This window comes from Lissotriton helveticus, chromosome 10 (genome assembly GCF_964261635.1).
Source record: "Lissotriton helveticus chromosome 10, aLisHel1.1, whole genome shotgun sequence".
Lineage (NCBI taxonomy): Eukaryota > Metazoa > Chordata > Amphibia > Caudata > Salamandridae > Lissotriton > Lissotriton helveticus.
The window spans coordinates 176,309,660-176,327,895 of NC_136071.1; the positions used below are offsets into that span (position 1 = coordinate 176,309,660).

Consider the following 18,236-nt stretch of genomic DNA (forward strand, 5'->3'; position numbering starts at 1 on the left):
CGACCCCGCCGCCGCCAGAGCCAACCTGCACGAAGGGATGAAAGAGGTAGCCGAGTGGATGACGATCAGCCGCCTGAAACTGAACTCGGACAAGACGGAGATCCTCATCCTGGGCTCCTCACCCTCCGCCTGGGACGACTCCTGGTGGCCTCCCGCCCTGGGCACCGCACCCAAACCGACAGACCATGCACGCAACCTGGGCTTCATCCTGGACTCCTCCCTCTCCATGACCAGGCAAGTTAACAACGTCTCCTCGGCGTGCTTCAACATCCTACGCATGCTACGGAAGATCTTCTGGTGGATCCCCACCGAGACCAGGAAGACCGTCACCCAGGCCCTCGTCACCAGCCGTCTGGACTACGGCAACGCCCTCTACGCCGGTACCACCGCCAAGCTCCAGAAGAGACTCCAGCGGATCCAGAACGCCTCAGCCAGACTCATCCTCGACATCCCACGAACCAGCCACATCTCCGGACATCTGAGAGACCTTCACTGGCTCCCCGTCAACAAAAGAATCACCTTCCGCCTCCTCACCCACGCACACAAAGCCCTACACGACCGAGGCCCGAGTTACCTCAACAGCCGAGTCAACTTCTACGCTCCCAAACGCCACCTCCGATCAGCCAACCACGCCCTCGCCGCCGTCCCCCGCATCCGAAGAGCGACTACAGGAGGAAGGTCCTTCTCCTACCTGGCCGCCAAGACCTGGAACTCCCTCCCGACCGACCTGCGCCTGACCCAAGACCACCTCTCCTTCAGGAAGAAGCTGAAGACCTGGCTGTTCGAGCAGTAGCGGCACCCCCCCCCCCCCCTCCCAGCGCCTTGAGACCCTACGGGTATGTAGCGCGCTCTACAAGTGTCATTGATTGATTGATTGAATTGCACCGAATTAGCCTTCAACCAAAGCGCCGTGTCTCGCAGGCAGCTATGAAACACTTCCAGTGAGGTCAACTGATCTCCCTCAAAGGAGAGAATCAGCTGCGTGTAATCTGCATAATTTACAATGTTAATATTATGTTCTTTGATGACCGCAATCAGAGGTTTCATATAGATATTGAATAAGATAGGGCTAATTGCCGAGCCCTATGGCACGCCATGCAAGATATTAGTAAAGGCGGATTGATAAGGAGAGAGGGACACTGCTTGCTGTCTATCCTGAAGAAAAGACAGGAACCACCTCAAAGCACTGCCCGTAATCCCCACCTCTCTCAGCCTTCTCAGCAAGGTCCGATGGTTGACCGTGTCGAAGGCGGCAGACAGGTCAAGCAGGATCAGCACAGAATGAAAGGGGTGATGGCCGTGGTATTACCATTGGAGAGGGAGTTATGGGGATGGGTGGGGACAGATATTCGGAACATTTACCTTGAATCAAACAAATGTTTCAGTAAGAACATCGTGAACAAAATCGCCAGGTAGCAGAACAGACAACCTTGGAAGCATTCAAAACAGTGAAGGTGATACTCATCTGTCCATCGGGCACCAGTCGTCCTGCCACTCATCTTTGTGCCGGTGTGGGTTAATTGCGGGGGTTGTGTCAGGAGCCTCTTTTCAATCATTCTGCTGCTGAAGTGGGTTTTAGAGGGGAGTTAAATTTGTCTCTACCCTGATCTTGGAGAAAGGCAGCTGCTGATTGTTGAGCCTGAATCTTGTCTTCCTGGGTGCGGGCTGACCTCTCATGGTCGCTGCCGCGGTGTCGAGATCTGCTATAAGTACGCCGCTTACTGCCAGGCAGGGAGAGAAGATTCGATGTTGTGGACTAGTCTGCTCGTGGTGCAAGAAATGTCCATATCCTGCGGTTGGGTGCCATCCAGGAGTAAGCGTAGATCATCCGGGTCGTAAAAGTCTTAGTATATACCATCCTAGGTGATTCGAAAACCTACAGCTCAAAGAGGCCATACTAAATTTCCATTTGGTGGAGGGAGGGTCGGAAGGAAAGGAAGGCCTTGCGACGGTCATTGGTATCCCTAGAGAAGTCCGCCACCAAGCATATTTTGTGTCCTTCATACTTGAATGGGTCGTGCAAATGTGCTACCAACAGCAGTTGTAGTTCCGGTTCATGATGTGAAAAACAGGCGATGAAAGGCCGTGGTGTGCTGCAGGGTCCAGCTTGGAAGGCCGATGTGGTGGGCCCGTTGCCTCTCCAGCGGGGGTTCAAAGATTATGCTTGTGAGACTTGCAAGAATGTCCCTGAGAGAGGTTTTGACGTTGGATCCTTCTATCGTTTCCTGGAAGTCGAAAAGGCGAACATTATCTCATATGTTGCGATCTTCCAAGTTCATTCGTTTGCTGCGGAGGAAGAGAAGCTCCTGGTCCCTATCCAGCACTGTAACGAGGTGGCTCATCACCACTGCCATCTTCTGATCCACTCGGACATGAAAACCAGCGATGTCTGTTCAGATTGATTTTGTTTCCTCTGTCACAGTAGACATGTTGGTGTCTATTCCTTCCAGTCGGCAGCTTATCGTTTTTTTTGTTGTTTTTTTTTGTAGGTTGCGGTCCATGGTGTTGCCCTTCACAGAGGTCGCAGGGAGGTGGGGCATCTGTGAAGGGGGTAGATTCCTTTGTGGTCATGGTGCATGGCTGCTTGAGGGCTCCTGTGTGCAGGCTTGCCTGTGGGTTTATCAGTTGACATTCGCCCTTGGTCGTGGGGGAAAGTCCTGATCTTCTGCGCTGTCGGGTTCGCCCTTAGCGAAGAGTGGTGGAGAAGGGGGCAATAAAAGTCTCCTTCATCCGATTCTAGGTCTTGTGGCTCCTGAGATGGTGGAACTCCTGACGTTAAGGGGGTAAATGTAGGTAGATGGGAGGCATCCTACGTCGCTCCGTTAAGAGGGGTAAGCAAGGTGACCCTAGAGCCTAAACTGCTGTCGGGACTCAGGTTTGTGTAAGCAGAGAACAAAATTGCTTAGGGGCGGCAGTAGGTCACGGTGATGAGGTCCCCCTTTCCGGAGTGCCTGCCAAGGTATGGCTGCTGTGGACGATCCAGCCACCTGTTAGTGTCTATGGGTATGGGTCTATTGCTAGTGAAGAGTAGGCAGGCTGATTCTACCCAGGTCAGCTGTGTTGTCCTTCTTGCTGGCAGGCTGTGGCATAAGGGTGCACCGACGGCGGGTGTCTTGAGGGACAGTCAAGAAGGTTGTGTGGGGCACGTATGAGGAAATGGAAACAAGTAACTATGTCCAGTCTGACGAGTGCACGCAAGCAGTGCTGGGCGGCGTGTTTCCACTTCAGGGGCTTCGTCTGGATCTGGTGTGCCTTGGCAATTGCAGAGCTCCTCTAATTGTGTGGTGTGGGGGTCGAAGTGGTAAATTGCTGAACGCCCAAGTGGGTGGTGAAAGAATCGGTGCAGTTGTGCCAGGTCTAGGGTAGGACTTTCTGGCTCTAGCGTGTCTCCTCCAGCAACCAGCCATATTCTTAACCCCTCCCATGCTCATGACGAGCTGAGCTCGTCATGAACCACGGCGCTCTGGTGCTCATGACGAGCTCAGCTCGTCATGAGCCGTGGAACGCTCGCATGCAGGGATAATTCCCCTGCTGTGCTGAGCGTTCCACGGCAGGTAATGCACCTGTGACGAGCTGAGCTCGTCATGAGCACAGGAGCGCCGTGCCTCATGACGAGCTCAGCACGTCATGAGCATGCGGGCGCCGTGCGCGCCCCCCTCCCCCCGCGGGAAAGTAACCCCTGCAGCGAAGGGGTTAATAAGTATGATTTGTTTCTATGCAGCTATTCACATATGCTTGGTCAAATACAAACTAAGACAAAAAGATGTATGTGCCTTAGTAGAATAATCAAAACCCCAGACAACTAAGCTAATCCATTTTTCCCTGGAAGCTTCTTATAGAAGTGCTCCTGAATTCTCATACCACACATTTGATTTGGTGAACTTAAGTGTGGCCAGTGATTCTCTTTATGAAAGTACATTTTCAGAGGAATTGCAGACAATTAAATGAAAATATTATGAAAACTGGGTAAAAGAAACAAAAGATACAGATGTAATACACTTTCTTCGAAGGTTATGATTGCTCAAGGTGTGTTTATGGATTAACACACCATTGTCATAAGTTCTCTGTTCCATTTAGGGTTCATTGGTGCATCAGTTAGCAGGACCGGGTGTTCCTCTGGGGCAACTCGGAGCTCGTTGTAGAAGGTATGATGCCAGATCGTCTTCATATCATTCCAGTTGGTCACAATACCATGTTCAATGGGATATTTCAAAGAAAGGATGCCCCTCTTGCTCTGAGCTTCATCACCAACGTAGCTGTCTTTCTGGCCCATACCAACCATCACGCCCTAACAAGAAAGGAAGAGGCAATGTAATGTAAGCAATCATTTTATATGTATTCACACTAATTTAAATATCTAACGTTTGATAAAAAGTGACAAACACAGCTGAAACCATTGAAAGGACATCCAGATACATAACCATAAACACAGGGTTGTTCACAGAGGGGTCCGAAGTAAGATGGACACTTTGAAAACAGCTCAAGTAGTCCACTGTTATTATTTCAAGATGGAACACAACTCCTGTTAATAGTCAAACATTTGGATTCTTCCACTTCATTTTCTCTCTTTCTCCCTCTCTCTTTTCATCATTGGCTCTTTTGTTGTATATCTCTCTTGATCTCTTTTTCTGTACTACACTTTTCATCTCTCTTTCCCTGTACATCTTAAATAGTTAGGCTAGATGTCTCCATGTACTCCATTCCCACAGGCATGTGAATAAGGGCTTGACTACAGGAAGCCAGTTGCCTGAAGACAGACGAAAATCTAAAACCTTGGCCAGCAAGTGACTATCTTCCATCCTCCCGCTGATCCCACTGCAGTTTGCTTTGCAGTCATTGTCAGTTTTTTAAATGTATTGTAGAAAGCGGATGCCTCCTTCAGAGAATCTAAGACGTTTACTTAAATTAAAATTATATTTTCCATACCGTCTCAGCTTAGAGGGGCTTCATGCTAAAGAGCTACGTGCAGAATTATGTTGTGAAGGAGTTTCATTTTTTTAATGTATAACAAAAAGTATATGCCTCCTTTGTGGACTGCAAGATGTCCACTCAAATAAAATGAAATAATATTTTCAAATACCGTCTCAGTTTTGAGGGACTGCTTGCCAACGAGCTTGCAGAATTATACTCTGAAGGAGTTTAATTTCTAACCCGCCCTATTTGGCTACAGCACCGCATACTATAACTACTGCAGCATTAACAGCTTTTTAATAGCTGAACCCTTATAGGTGAATTTCTAGTTGTTTCTAAACTTATACTTTTTCACTTTACTTCAAGTTTTATTGAATTGCAGTGATTTGCCTGCACTACGTAAGTTACTTGAAGCTATTTTATACTGATTTGTATGCATTTGTCCTAAAGTGGCTTCCTTGTCTGTCTGAAAAAAGTGAAATTGAAAGAGAACTGTCTTTAACTATAGTAACATTTACAGTTACATTTGGACATCCCAATAGTACAGGAAACTGAATTTTCAAGCCAAGATGTTTCAGAATCTGCTCTTCATCATTAAAATCTTTTATGTGGGAAGTCCTTCTTCTGTTAATATCTGTACTGTTTAACAACTATTGTCTTTGTTTTGTGATTACTAACTATGTTTCTTTTTTTTGTCTGATTACTTTTTTGTCCGACTAATTTTGACATTTAAACAATGTATCATTTCATTGGGGAATTTTTCTTTGGACTATGTAATTTTTATTATTCAATTTTAAACCGGCTCTCAAACAATGGCGAGTAGACATTAAAATGGTGGTTGTCAAGGACAATCCAGAGTGCCACATTTATTATAGAGGAAAGAATGTCAATAACCTAACTTCTATTCCGTGCATTAAACAAACTAGAAGGAGCGACATTTATACCCAAGACATCACAACCGTCCCATTGTCAGGGATCAAATGTTCCCACAAACTCCTAATCCCCACAGCTACTTTATGCTCCTCAATTACAGAGAGTTGCAACCAAAGACAGAGACTAAAGTCAAACTTGACTCTTCCAAACCTATACTGAAGAGTGACAGGTAGTAAAAATGTAAGCGCAAATCATAATTGGACCTTACAAAAGCCGTACCATTGCCGCCTTACATACTAGAGGGAGGGGACACCACCATCGCCGCGCTAGGCAATCGATGCAGACAACCCACAGCCTCCCTTCAGTCTTTATAGTGGAATGACCTTCCTTCCCCTGTCAACCAATAGGGTTGATTAGTTTGTGAACTTTTGCACTACTAATTTATTTTGTATACTTGACTTAGTCTTTGCTGTGCACCATAACTTAATAAAGTGCCTGACCGATACCTGCCCACCCAAAGCAATGAGTCTAGTTACTCTGCACAAATCTATCAGCACAAGATAAAATAAATAAAACTGAAGGATAATCTAAGCACCATGCTCTGGAACAGGCTCTATCCTAGCCTAAAATGAAAGCCAACCTATTTATGCAAGCATTTGAAGGCAAATAACTATACAGGCATACCGCTCCCTCCCTCTCCAGCAAAGGATGGGTGTTGTTGACCAAAGCACTTCTGACTACAGGTTCATCTTAATACCTATCGTAACTCGTCACACACCTTCACAGTGACAGGCCAAATAGGGTAAGTATACAGATCCGACCTATACGTGGCACCAGTTCTTGTGAATTGTTGCCTCATTCTGTAGGCAGTACAGGAAGAGGTGGACAAAGCCCCCAACAGGATTCACTAAATATGTTCAATAATAAGAGAAAATATAATCCCTCATGGTATGTGTATATTCACACCAAATCCAGGTCAGACCCCCTAATACACCAGCTATAATTAGTTTCCTTATTTTCTCTGTTATTAGTCCCAGCTTCATAGAGCGTCTCTGTATAGAGGGGATGGGGTCTTTGCCAAACAGATTTTTGAAAAACGAAATTAAAAAAGTACAACATTTCCAAATATATCTAAAATAGGGTTATATATACACCCCATTTATTCTTCTTTAGTGTGACTGATTCACTTTCTATCCACCCTTTGGTTGAGTTTCCCTGTGTCACAACTCTTGTTAGTTTGGTACCTCTTGTGTTTCTATTCACCATCTAAATTCCCAAATTTACCATCTGTGGCTGATGACCCTTACATTCATCCACTTTGCGTTGCTGGATATTCATTCCATTCCATTTCTTCCTCTCCTTCTGCTCTTTTGGGTTGCTTCTATCCCGCTTACCACATCCTCCCTTCCGCTAATTGCCCACTTGAATAATCCTTATGTGACTGCGCCTTATACTCCCATGCATGAGGATGATCTACTCTTCCATCCCCCTTCTGAAAGTGATCCTACCTTCAACCTACTGTACTACATTCCAGTTACTCCATATCTACCTGGTCTATGTGGCAAATCCATGTTTCCCGCTTGGCATGAAGGAGGTCTTCTATAGTCTTTGTTTTGGGCTGAATTCACTTTGAACACAGTTTTTGTCTGGTCACACCATATCAGCCCAGTGAATTCCAGTTTATTTACAATGTAAATGCTTGCTGTGGAATGGGAGTGTAGGCTTCGGTGGTGTTTAGGTAAATCACATTCATCGTCCTACCTTTCCCTAGTTTCCTGGTCAGTGAATCAAAGGAATCCATTTGATTTGTCTAATATGACCTTCCTGTGTGGCATCACGTTTCAATGGACCTCGTAACTAGCTTCTCTCTGGAAACTGTCACTGATGACATCATCCTGCATAGGTGATTTCATTAATATTCTCCTACCTAGGTGTTGTATTGACTAGCCGGTAGTGTAGTGTAGTTCCTATTTCCCTAATAACTCTGTGCATTGGAATAATATACACTATAGTTTAGGCATAGGACTGAGGTCAGTATGCCTCTATCGAGTACACTAAACTTAATTACTTTGTGTGCCAGCTAACTCAGAGGTCACTGGAAACTCCTTGAAAAACCAGAAGGGAGTAGTTTCTGGCAACCGCATAAACATGATAACTATGTTTTCCTTTAGAACCAGAACATGTCTCAGAATCGTGGAAACAATAGATAACAGTTTTATGCTGTCAATCGTGCATGCTTAGTTTCTTCAGAGTTAAACAGCAAGAGATAGACGGGTGTTTCAATAAAAGGATTTATTGAACAGTCTTGTTTCTCGTGTAAGAGATATGAGCTGTTACAATCGCAAGACAGTATGCGAGATATATTATGTACAGCGTAAGCAGTAAGAAGAAATAATACTGCAATAGCATTATCTTTTAGCTATGACACATATTCATATACATATACATAAATAACACAGGCTAAAAAGTGGATGCTCGTCTGATGCTTCTAACTAGTTCTACGCAAAACCAAAGGGGATGATGGACGGAGTGTTGAACATTGCAAACACTCAAGCCCAGTCAACTGATCTGGGTTTAATCCATCATCATTCTTTAGCTCGCTCCAACACCCCAGTTCAGACATAGCCATATGCAAATCAGTCTGACCCTGTGCCTCATGGGAACAGTCCAGCCCGAACTGCCAAGCCGCGTCTTCCCTGGACCGGAAACAAGCATCTAACTAGTTCTACCCCAGTGTACCTAACCTAAGTGTAGTACAAGGTAAGAAGTAGGTGCTGTATTCTATAGTATGGTAAGCTATAGTGTGGAATGCCAAGAGTCCCTCTAGGTTGTAGTCAGTTCCATACCTTAGAATGAGAGAGGTGGGAATCTCCTTCCTGGTCTTAAACTATAATACCCCGCGAAGGGAGTCAGAACACTGGAAGCTGGATTCTCTGCTAGCAGGGATGACAGCGTCTGGACAGTGCGTCAGGCTGGGACACTAATTCTCCTGGAGTCGGGGTTTCTTCCGAACTTGCCGAGGCGAGCCAAGCCGAATCTGGCCATGCAGCCATGCTTTGCCTTGGTAAGGGAAGGTAGATTTATACCTGATAGGTGCCTTTGAATGTTAGCACTGACGTAAAGTCAGGCAGAGGAAGACGTCATGAATGAACCCTTATGGCATAGCGGTTCATGCATAAAAAATGAGTTCTAGGAGAAATCTATAATCCTAGGCTAGGGAAAGTCCCAACGGCTTAAGGGTCTGGGTTCTAAGAACTCGTTGTGACGTTGGAGAGGACGGATGTAGCTGACCATGCCATATTTGAAGAGCATGGATAATGCCTAAAAGAGAGCTGGGATCTTGTGCCTATATAAGGGAAATGCGAATTGTGCTTATATAAGGACATGTATTAGGAAAACCTATATACGGACATCTAAATCCAAACACAACAGAAGGTTTAGGCCCCGTTTAACTTAAAAAGTAGATCACTATTCTATATGTGACTATATAATTCTCAGGAAACACTCAACTGTGACTCAAACCTTTAGTACCTAAACTGTTCCCTACTCTCATTCTTTTCAGAGTAGGATTTTTTTTTTAATTTATTAATCTTTTTTACTCTTGTGAATAACTCAATAGGGTTGTTAGTCTCTGAGCTCTGTAAATTTCTTACTACAAGTCTCAGAACAAGTTCACCTGGGGTACCAATGTGTTATTCCTGCACCAGATAGAAAAATATAATGGGGATGTGTAATTAGGAGGCATCGGAATACCTTGGTACTTAAAGTGTGCCCCTGACCAATGGAAAACTGCCTCGGCAATTGGTGTTTCTGCACCAATCCCTATGGAGTTTCACACTCACTGAGACTTTTTTCCCCTTCACATTTTGCCAAGTGTTTTCTTGGTGAATTGTCCGAATGGTTGCGGGAAGGGGGATCAGCAACTCCATTTTGCCGATAAACTTGTAATCCTGATTCTGCAGGTAACGTCTGTTACTGAACCAATCTGGATTCATGGGACAATAGTAATGAGGGCTATGCGGAAAAAAAAAGTTTTAATCGGCTTCCATAGAATCCACACTCTCCGTTCGTTATAAGGCAAATCTCTATCATTGAGAAATGTAGTAAAATTGATAAGAACACATAGTCACTGTTTTGTTTATTTTTGTTTTTAAAAATGTAAAATTCTTGAGGTCAAGCTCATGATTTCCTTTAGCCAATGTTTCATCTGCTTTTTCAACCTTTAGCTACGCACTAGTTATAAAATCCTACCTGGTCCTGTCACTTTATCAACTAACTCTTTGCAAGCCCCAGTATAAGTGATTTCTTTGTTAATCTGCTGGTCTCCAAGTCCTCCAGGTGTTGTATTATCGCTCCTTTGTTGGCCTTTCATAAATTGCTCTTTTTTATTTCTATTAGTAACTGATTTTAAAGAAATGCAAAGTAATCTGTGAGTACGGTCTCCTTTGCTATACAGATTGCGTTCGAAACATGTACACTCAAAAAGCAGTTGCAAAGGATGGAGAGTAGATTGCTTTCTAAGGGGTGAACTTAAAAAGAATACACAGAAAAATATTTACAAAGGGCCAGTAGTTTGTTGCTACTTTAAGAAGGCCTATATTCACAGACGTCTTTCGTTTATGAACAAAAAAGACGCAAATTGAACGTCATGAAGACAGCAAAGTAAAACAAATGAACCTAGAAATATGTAATATATATTTGTCTAACCCCACTCGCTTCAACTTTCATTAATATGTAATCTTGAGTGAATTTGCAACTTGATTATATGTAACTCTAACCACGAGTATTTGTAGAAGACTACTACAATTCTTTTTGAGTTCAAAGTTTATCTGCTTGTATCTTTTATGTAATTCGTGTACTCTGAAGTCCTTATGTAATGTAACTGGTTCTGTTGTAAAGCGCTCTGACACCTTCCGGTAAAGTACGATCTAAATAAAAAATGCTTAATAAATAAACCCAGTTCCTAAATAAAACCAACATTTACTGGCAATCAAAATGCTGTTATGTTCGTAGAGTAACTACATCCAATATAACACTAACTCCGCTACAAACTACAAATCATATTATATCTGATTTCAAACAAAAGGACTACTTGATGCCCCTCAAGCAAAAACGAATAGAACACACATGGGATAATGTACCCACGCACTGAATGACATGGTCTGGATTGTCAATCCAAGTAATTTCAGCCTACGAAGAAGACATGAAACCCAATGCCTGAATGGTGCTGATCCCCAGCCATGTCTAGTTACCTCTTATTGTACTTTTTTCAAGGATTGCTAATGTGAGGTCTCCTAGACAGCTAAAGCTGTCAGTAACTTCACTTAAAAAGCAGAGTTTAGGAGCAAGAGTTATAAAACAGAGAATAATATGTAGAACAGAAGTCCAACCTGTGGTCCGGGGACCCCTGGGGGTCCGCAAAGCCTTCTCAGGGGGTCCGCGTCTACTTAGAAAATTATATTATATTAACAGATTAATAAAGCGTGTATAAATAAAGAAGCTACATGTACAATTAAAAAAACGTGCTGTAAGTGTAAAGGAATTAGAAATTGGAGGCGAAAAATTTAATTAGTATCCTCAGATGGATTCGTGGGAGCAGTGCAGGTGCATCAAACATGGGAGGCCTCAATTGAATTTAGAAAAGTTCCAACCTTTCTTTCAAAATTAAAATTTTTGATCAATTTTCCGTATATGTGTTTGAGAATTAAAAATGTATCATCATTTGTGTATTTGTTTGATGATTGCCTTTTTGTCTGCATTTTTTGCGTTTTGTTTTGTGGTTCAAATCATCGTCAACGCTTAGGCCAGGGTCTCTGGCTTCCAGTAATGACTCAGTGAGGGGTCCCCGGATTCCAATAATAGTTCAGTGTGGGGTTCCCCGTATTCAAATAATGATTCAGTGGGGGTACCCTGGTTCCAGTAATGATTAAGTGGGGGTTCATAGAAGTTAACAGCTTGAGAACCACTGGTGCAGAACACAAAATTCCTACTCCTTTCTTCATTATCTGAAAGGTCATTGCAATTTCTTAATAAAATAATCTGTTACCTTTCGCTTTGCACCTTGTTTCATTCATAAGGGTAGTTTTTAGGTCTCGTGCCTAGCATTGCAGTGCACATCACGCTTGTGCTGCACGAGACCTCTTGTAAGGGGGTTTTGAAAGATGACCACATGCTCGTGATCAGGATTTCGCCGGCAGGCATTGGCTTTCACGTGTTTTTTTTTTTTTTAAAGGCACGTGATTGGGCAAAGGCGGGCGCATGTCCCGCCTTTGCAACGCCCATTCACACCGGTGTCTAGCACGCACAGCAGCGCACGTTCGCGTCGCTGCTGCGCTCCCTAGCCCCCGCTCCTGTGGTGCGCGCGCACCACTGGTTTATATATCTGACTGAGAGGTAGAGTGTTTGGTTGTTGGTTGATTTTTGAAGGGGGTGTCCGTATTGTGCTGATTGATTTTTGAGGGTGGTGATAGTGTTCTGTTACTGGTTGATATTTGGAGGTGGAACTAGGTTTGCGTTTCTGGTTGATTTTTTTATATTTGAAGGGGGTGCTGTGGTGTTGGTTGTTTTTTGTTATTTGATGGAAACTTCGTGTTGTGGTGCTGGTTGATGTATAAAGAGATGCCAGTCCGCAGCTACACGTGGGCATCGCTCAGTGTGCATGTGGCAGGTCCGTGCTCCAGGGGTGTTGGTAGTGTGCGTCACTCGATAAGTCGAAGGGTAAGCGTTTACCTCTCTGGTGCTTTGTTTGTATAGCGCCTCTACCCGGCCTGGCATGGTTTGTAGTCGATGGTCTGTGAGTGCGCTGGTTGGGGCAGCGCCCTCACTGCACCTGAGTCATGCAGCTTTCAGCCCACGCACGCTCCTTCCCGCTACGCCCAGTATCTGTGCAGGGTCGGATTGGGATCACAATTTGGCCCGGGCACTGACGAAGAAAGTGGCCCACATTTGCAGGCCGTACCCACATTTATGGGGCGTGGCCCACATTTACGGGGCGTGGCCCACATTCACGGCGTTGCCCACATTCACGGCGTGGCCCACATTCACGGGCGTGGCCCACATTTACAGCCATGCCCTTTCATAAAACACACAAGGAATGTAAGTGGGAGGATATTGTTCTTGGGAAGGACACAGGGCCAAGGTGACAATGTCCTTCAAGCTGAGCACCAGAAAATCAGACAGGCCTCTTTCTATGACCTAATTATTCCCAGCCCCTCCAGCGCAGGAGCATCCAGCCGCGGGCCGTGGAGGGAGTTACGGTGGGGCAGGGAGGCGGGGAGGGGGAGGGTCCGGGTGGAGGGACCTAAAAACCGGCATATGGATAATTGCAGGTAAGTACACAATTTAATTATTAAAACGAATTTCGTAGCGCGCACTGCATCACAAAATGCGATGCTGTGCGCACTACGAATTTCGTTTTATTAATTAAAGTGTGTACTTACCTGTAATTATCCATATGCCGGTTTTTAGGTCCCTCCACCCTGCCCCTCCCCCTCCCCGCCTCCCTGCCCCACCGTAACTCCCTCCACGGCCCGCGGCTGGGAGCATCTGAAAACAGCGTGGCCCCTTTCTATTACAAAATTATTCCTCAGCCCTCCAGCGAAGGAGCATCTGAAAACAGCGAGGCCCCTTTCTATTACAAAATTATTCCTCAGCCCTCCAGCGCAGGAGCACCTGAAAAACACAAGGCCCCTTTCTCAAAAGATTCCCCAGCCCTCCAGTGCAGAAGCACCTGAAAACAGTGAGGCCCCTTTCTCTTAAAAAATGATTCCCCAGCCCTCCAGCCAGGAGCATCTGAAAACAGCAAGGCCCCTTTCTATTAAAATGTTATTCCTCAACCCGCAGAAGCACCTGAAAACAGCAAGGCCCCAGCTATTTGTAAATTACTCAACCCTCCCCAGCCCTTCACTGCTATAGTGAGACCCATTCTTCCTCCCCACAAAGCCCTGAATGAAGGGCTGTGGGCAAGGTGTTACAGGAAACACTGTTTCTGGGCTGATATGGCACACAATCACCCCTCCCCAGCCCACCATCATGATTGCTTGGCAGGGCAGGGGGTCAAGGAGAGGCCACAGCTGATCATCATTGAACTGGCGTTCTAACTAGATGATCTCCCCCATCAGTTTGGTCTCCCCACTCAGAGGGGAGCTTAAAAATACAGCTATAGATAGGCTAACTAGATGCTCTCCCCCGTCGGTTTGGTCTCCCCTGGCTTATGGGAAGGGAGATCATCCCGATGGGGAGATTAAAACGTCGGAACACCGAAGCTGCTTTCCTCTCCCTGCCAGTGCTCTCTGTGGGCTGGTAAAGGGGGAAAACCGGCCCACAGAGTGCACTGAGACACCGGCCCTTCGGCCCATGCCCGAGTGCCCGCAGTGCCAATCCGCCCCTGTATCTGTGTGTGTACATACCGGTCGAGCTCCAGGAGTAACCAGGTGGGGCCAGGAAGGCAGTGATCCTCGCTGTGACCCCCCAGACCCAGTCAAAGAGGAATGTGACAGGCCCGCCCCTTACGTGTAAACAAAAGCATGTGTGCCATATTCCCACCAATTCTTCTTTCTCCCGCCCATTCTCCTAGAGCTCACCTTTATTTCATTGATTTCGATTTATGTCTGACCCCTCTTTTCCCTCCCTAATCCCTCCTTTGCCTCGCTGAATCCTGCTTCCTCTCCCTGATCCCTCATTTCCCTTGCTGATTCCTTCTTTCTCTTCCTGATTCCTTCTTTCTCTTCCTTAGTCCTTCTTTCTCTCCCTAATCCACCTCCCGTTCCCTCTCTCACACTCTAACGCTACTTTATTTCAATTCCTGCCTATTCTCCATTCGTCCCCCACTTACTTTGTCTCCTCTTCGTTTCCTACTTTTTCTGTCTCACATCCTTAAGCCAACTCCACAACTCATCTCTTCATCATTCCTCCTTCTATTCTTCTCTTCTCTGTCCTCTTTCCTTCCCCGGGTTTTCTTCACTGACCTGCCTCTCCCTCCTCCTATTCTTCTTACCTTTCAGCACCCGCTCCCCCCTCCATTATTCCTTCTCTGTGCTCCTTTCCCTCCTTCGGCTCTACTCACCCCTTCTTCCCTGTCCTGCACCATCTCTCCCTCCTTCCTTCCCCCTTCACCCTCCTCCCTTTGTGTCCTTCTGTCTCCGGCCCGCACCCCCTGCAGCCTCGGCCCGGACTGATTAATGATCACGGAAGCCCCTTCCGGGGGCTGCAGCTGGAGTCCCCATTAGTGGAGAAGTGTGGCTCAATGGTTAGAGCGGCAGACCCTGATGCAGAGGTCTAACCCGGGACCAGGGTTCAATTCCCCGTCTCGGCGGGTCTTGGGCTCAAAATTCCACGGACCTGATAATTCTCGCCTCGGTGCCTATTCCAATCATGGAGTCCCACTCTGCAACTCTGGGCAATAGCTGGCTTAATCTCCACAACGGCCCCCACAATGCTAAGGATTCCTGGCCTCCACCTTGGGGGTGCCCAGGAGTGGACACCTCACAGGGAAAGCCAGGATGGGTTCCACAGCGGTATTCGTACAAGCGCCTTGAGACCCTTGCGGGTGAGTAGTGCGCTATACAAGTATCAATTTACATTTACAATTTACATTAGTGAGGACTAACCTGTGACAGAGTGTTGGACCCGCAGGTAGCTGACCCCGCATCATTTGTTTAGCATGGAGGGGGCCCTGGTAGCAGCGAATGAAGGGCCGGAGGCCGAGTGACCCTCATGCAGGGCCAAACCTATAGCTGTGAGAGTGACCATGGATTGCAGCCCCTCACATCGAGGACAAGGGTCAGGGACAAGGGGTCCCATCTAAAGCTATGGGATGCCCTCACCCACGGGCAGTTAGAGGGGTCCCTGCGTTTAGAAGTATGGGTTGGGGTGGGGTGCAAAGGACTCAGGACAGCGGCAGGGAGAGTGTGAACTATTGCCATTGTAAATGACAATGCCTTTTATTTGTGTTTTCAAAACCTGCACGTGGTGCATAAACACGCACTTTGTACTTGTAGTCGTTGCTTATGAGAAGCAAAGTTGGCCTTTTTGACTGTCAGCCTTGCTTCTCGAAGCAAGGACTAAGGGGCACATGCATCAATGGAAATTGCATTCGCAAATGGTGCGAATCGCAAAATTCAGCTGTTTGCGAATGCAATTCCAATTTTTGGGATGCATTATCATTTTTGTAATTTTCGCAATTTAAGAAATCGCAAAATTGCGATTTCTTAAATTGCGATTACATTTAAGGAATCTCAAATTGAGATTCCTTAAATGCAATGCATCAAACTTTAAAAATTTACGAATTCGCAAATAAGGGGAGCAAATTACCATGAAGTTGACCTTCATGGTAATTTGCGAAACCTTTGAAAAATGCACTAAAGTGCATTTTTCAAAGTTCCATTTTACACACACACATGCCCTTGGGGCATGTGTGTCTGCAAAATGTACTTATAGGCAGATTTCAGGGGTGCAACAGGGTGTCCTTTAGACACCCCTGCACCCTTGAAATTGCATTCTCAATTTGCGAATTTCTAATGGTGAATCGCACATTAAGAATGTCTTCCCATTCATTCCTATGGGCCTCTAGGCCCATAGGAATGGATGGGGAGGTATTCCTTAATTGCAATTCTCAATTAGAGAATCGCAATTAAGGAATTTTAAGAAATCGATATTTTTTACCGATTTCTTGGTGCATTGCAGTTTGCAATTCCTTAATTGCGATTCCTTATTTTTCGCAATTAAGGAATCGCAAAATGCAATATTGATGCATGTGCCCCTAAAAGTACAAAGTGTGTGTTTATGCACCGCTTGCAACTTTTCAAAACATATAAAAAAGGCATTATCATTTACAATGCCAAAAACTCAAACTCTCGAAAATGCGAGACCTACTGCATTGCAAATGCTTGTTGAGCTTCTGAATGGTGTGTTTACTTGCATTTTCCCAGGCACCTTTGGGATGGGCGAGAGCTGGGCTGGCTAAAAGGGTGTGGCCCTCCCTGTGTTACTCTGATGTCACTTACTTCCTCCCTGTGTGTCACGCGCGGCTGTGCTGGCCAAGTCTGTCTGCACCTTTACCTTTGACCCTGTTTACAAGGAGCCTCACTCCGGCCATCAGACGCTGCTTCCATAAAAGGCAATGTTAGAGCGGCTGCAGAGCTAGTAGGGCCTGGCCGCCTGGGCGATTTAATCGATACTCAAGGAGCTCTGAGTTTATACTGAGTCTGTCACACTCTAAATTAAAGCGCAGTCCGGGCGTAAAGTTGGCAGGCGGGAATTTTGTTTGCACGGGATTCCCGCTGAGTTTCTGGAGCGATTTGCACGTTTACACATGCACCGCTATATGTATCAAGCTATTTTAGCATTCGCAAAGGCCGAAATTCTGCGAATTTCGGCCTTTGCGAATGCTAAATAGACAAATGGTATGTATCAAACAAGTTTGATGCAAAATAAGGAATAGCAAAATTTGCTAATCCTTATTTTGCGATTGCACTTAAGGAATAGCAAATTTTGCGATTCCTTAAATGCAATGTATCAAACAAATAATATGCAAAAAATGCCATTAAGGATTAGCAAATTACCACCAACTTCTAGTTGGTGGTAATATGCGAATTCTTATCAAAAAGCTTTTTTGAAAAAACCAAAGGTGCCATATGACGCCCATACATGCCCTTAGGGCATGTATGTGCGCCATATGCCCCCAAATGTCTTTTTCAGGGGTGCAGCAGGGTGTTCTTGAGACACCCCTGCACCCTTGGAAAAATCCCTAATTTGCGATCAGCAAATTGCTAATTGCAAATTGCACTTTCATTCCTATGGGCCTCCTGGCCCATGGAAATGAAGGGGTAATTTGCGATTAACAATTTGCTAATCTCAAATTAGGAATGCTAAGGAATCGCTATTGGAAAGCGATTTTGTACATACATACCGTTTTGCATTTCCTAAATAGCGATTCCTTAAAATTCGCTATTTAGGAAATGCAAAATGGTTTGTTGATACATATAGCGGGCAATGAGGAAGTAAAGCACTATAGGCATGAGACACGCACGAGGCAGCTGTTAAAATACCCGTATGGGCTGTGTTATTAGCACATTTTCCGGTATTTTGCACTGGGGCGGGGGGGGGGGGGGGGGTCGAGGTAAAAACTGGAGTAAATTCAACGAGACCTAAACTCTCTTGGGATCATTTAGACTCACACGGCAAAACGGCTGCAAACACATTTCCAGCAGGCATCAGGTGTGTTTTGCACCCGATTATTAATTGTGCTTAAAAAGTGAGGTATAATGTGTACGTTTTCCATGTATTGTTTTTCAGACTGTCTGGACCCTAGGCACTGATAACAGGCGTTCGTTATTACTCAGGGCAATGCTACACAGTTTATCCTCCTCGAAAGACAAACCTCCAAGGCCTCGCTGGTTTCAATCTGTGGCCAGGGAAGTGGGCTGAAAACATTGAGGGGGGGGGTCTCTCAC

At 45.5% G+C, this 18,236-nt stretch overlaps 1 long non-coding RNA gene and 1 pseudogene across 1 annotated transcript in view; one reads left to right on the plus strand and one right to left on the minus strand.

Moving 5' to 3' along the window:
• The window catches only part of LOC144785205 (actin, cytoplasmic 2-like), a 115,947-nt pseudogene extending 111,663 nt beyond the window's left edge, over nucleotides 1–4,284 (minus strand).
• Nucleotides 1–18,236, plus strand: part of LOC144786080 (uncharacterized) — a 367,986-nt gene that overhangs the window by 289,628 nt on the left and 60,122 nt on the right. The window lies entirely within an intron of this gene.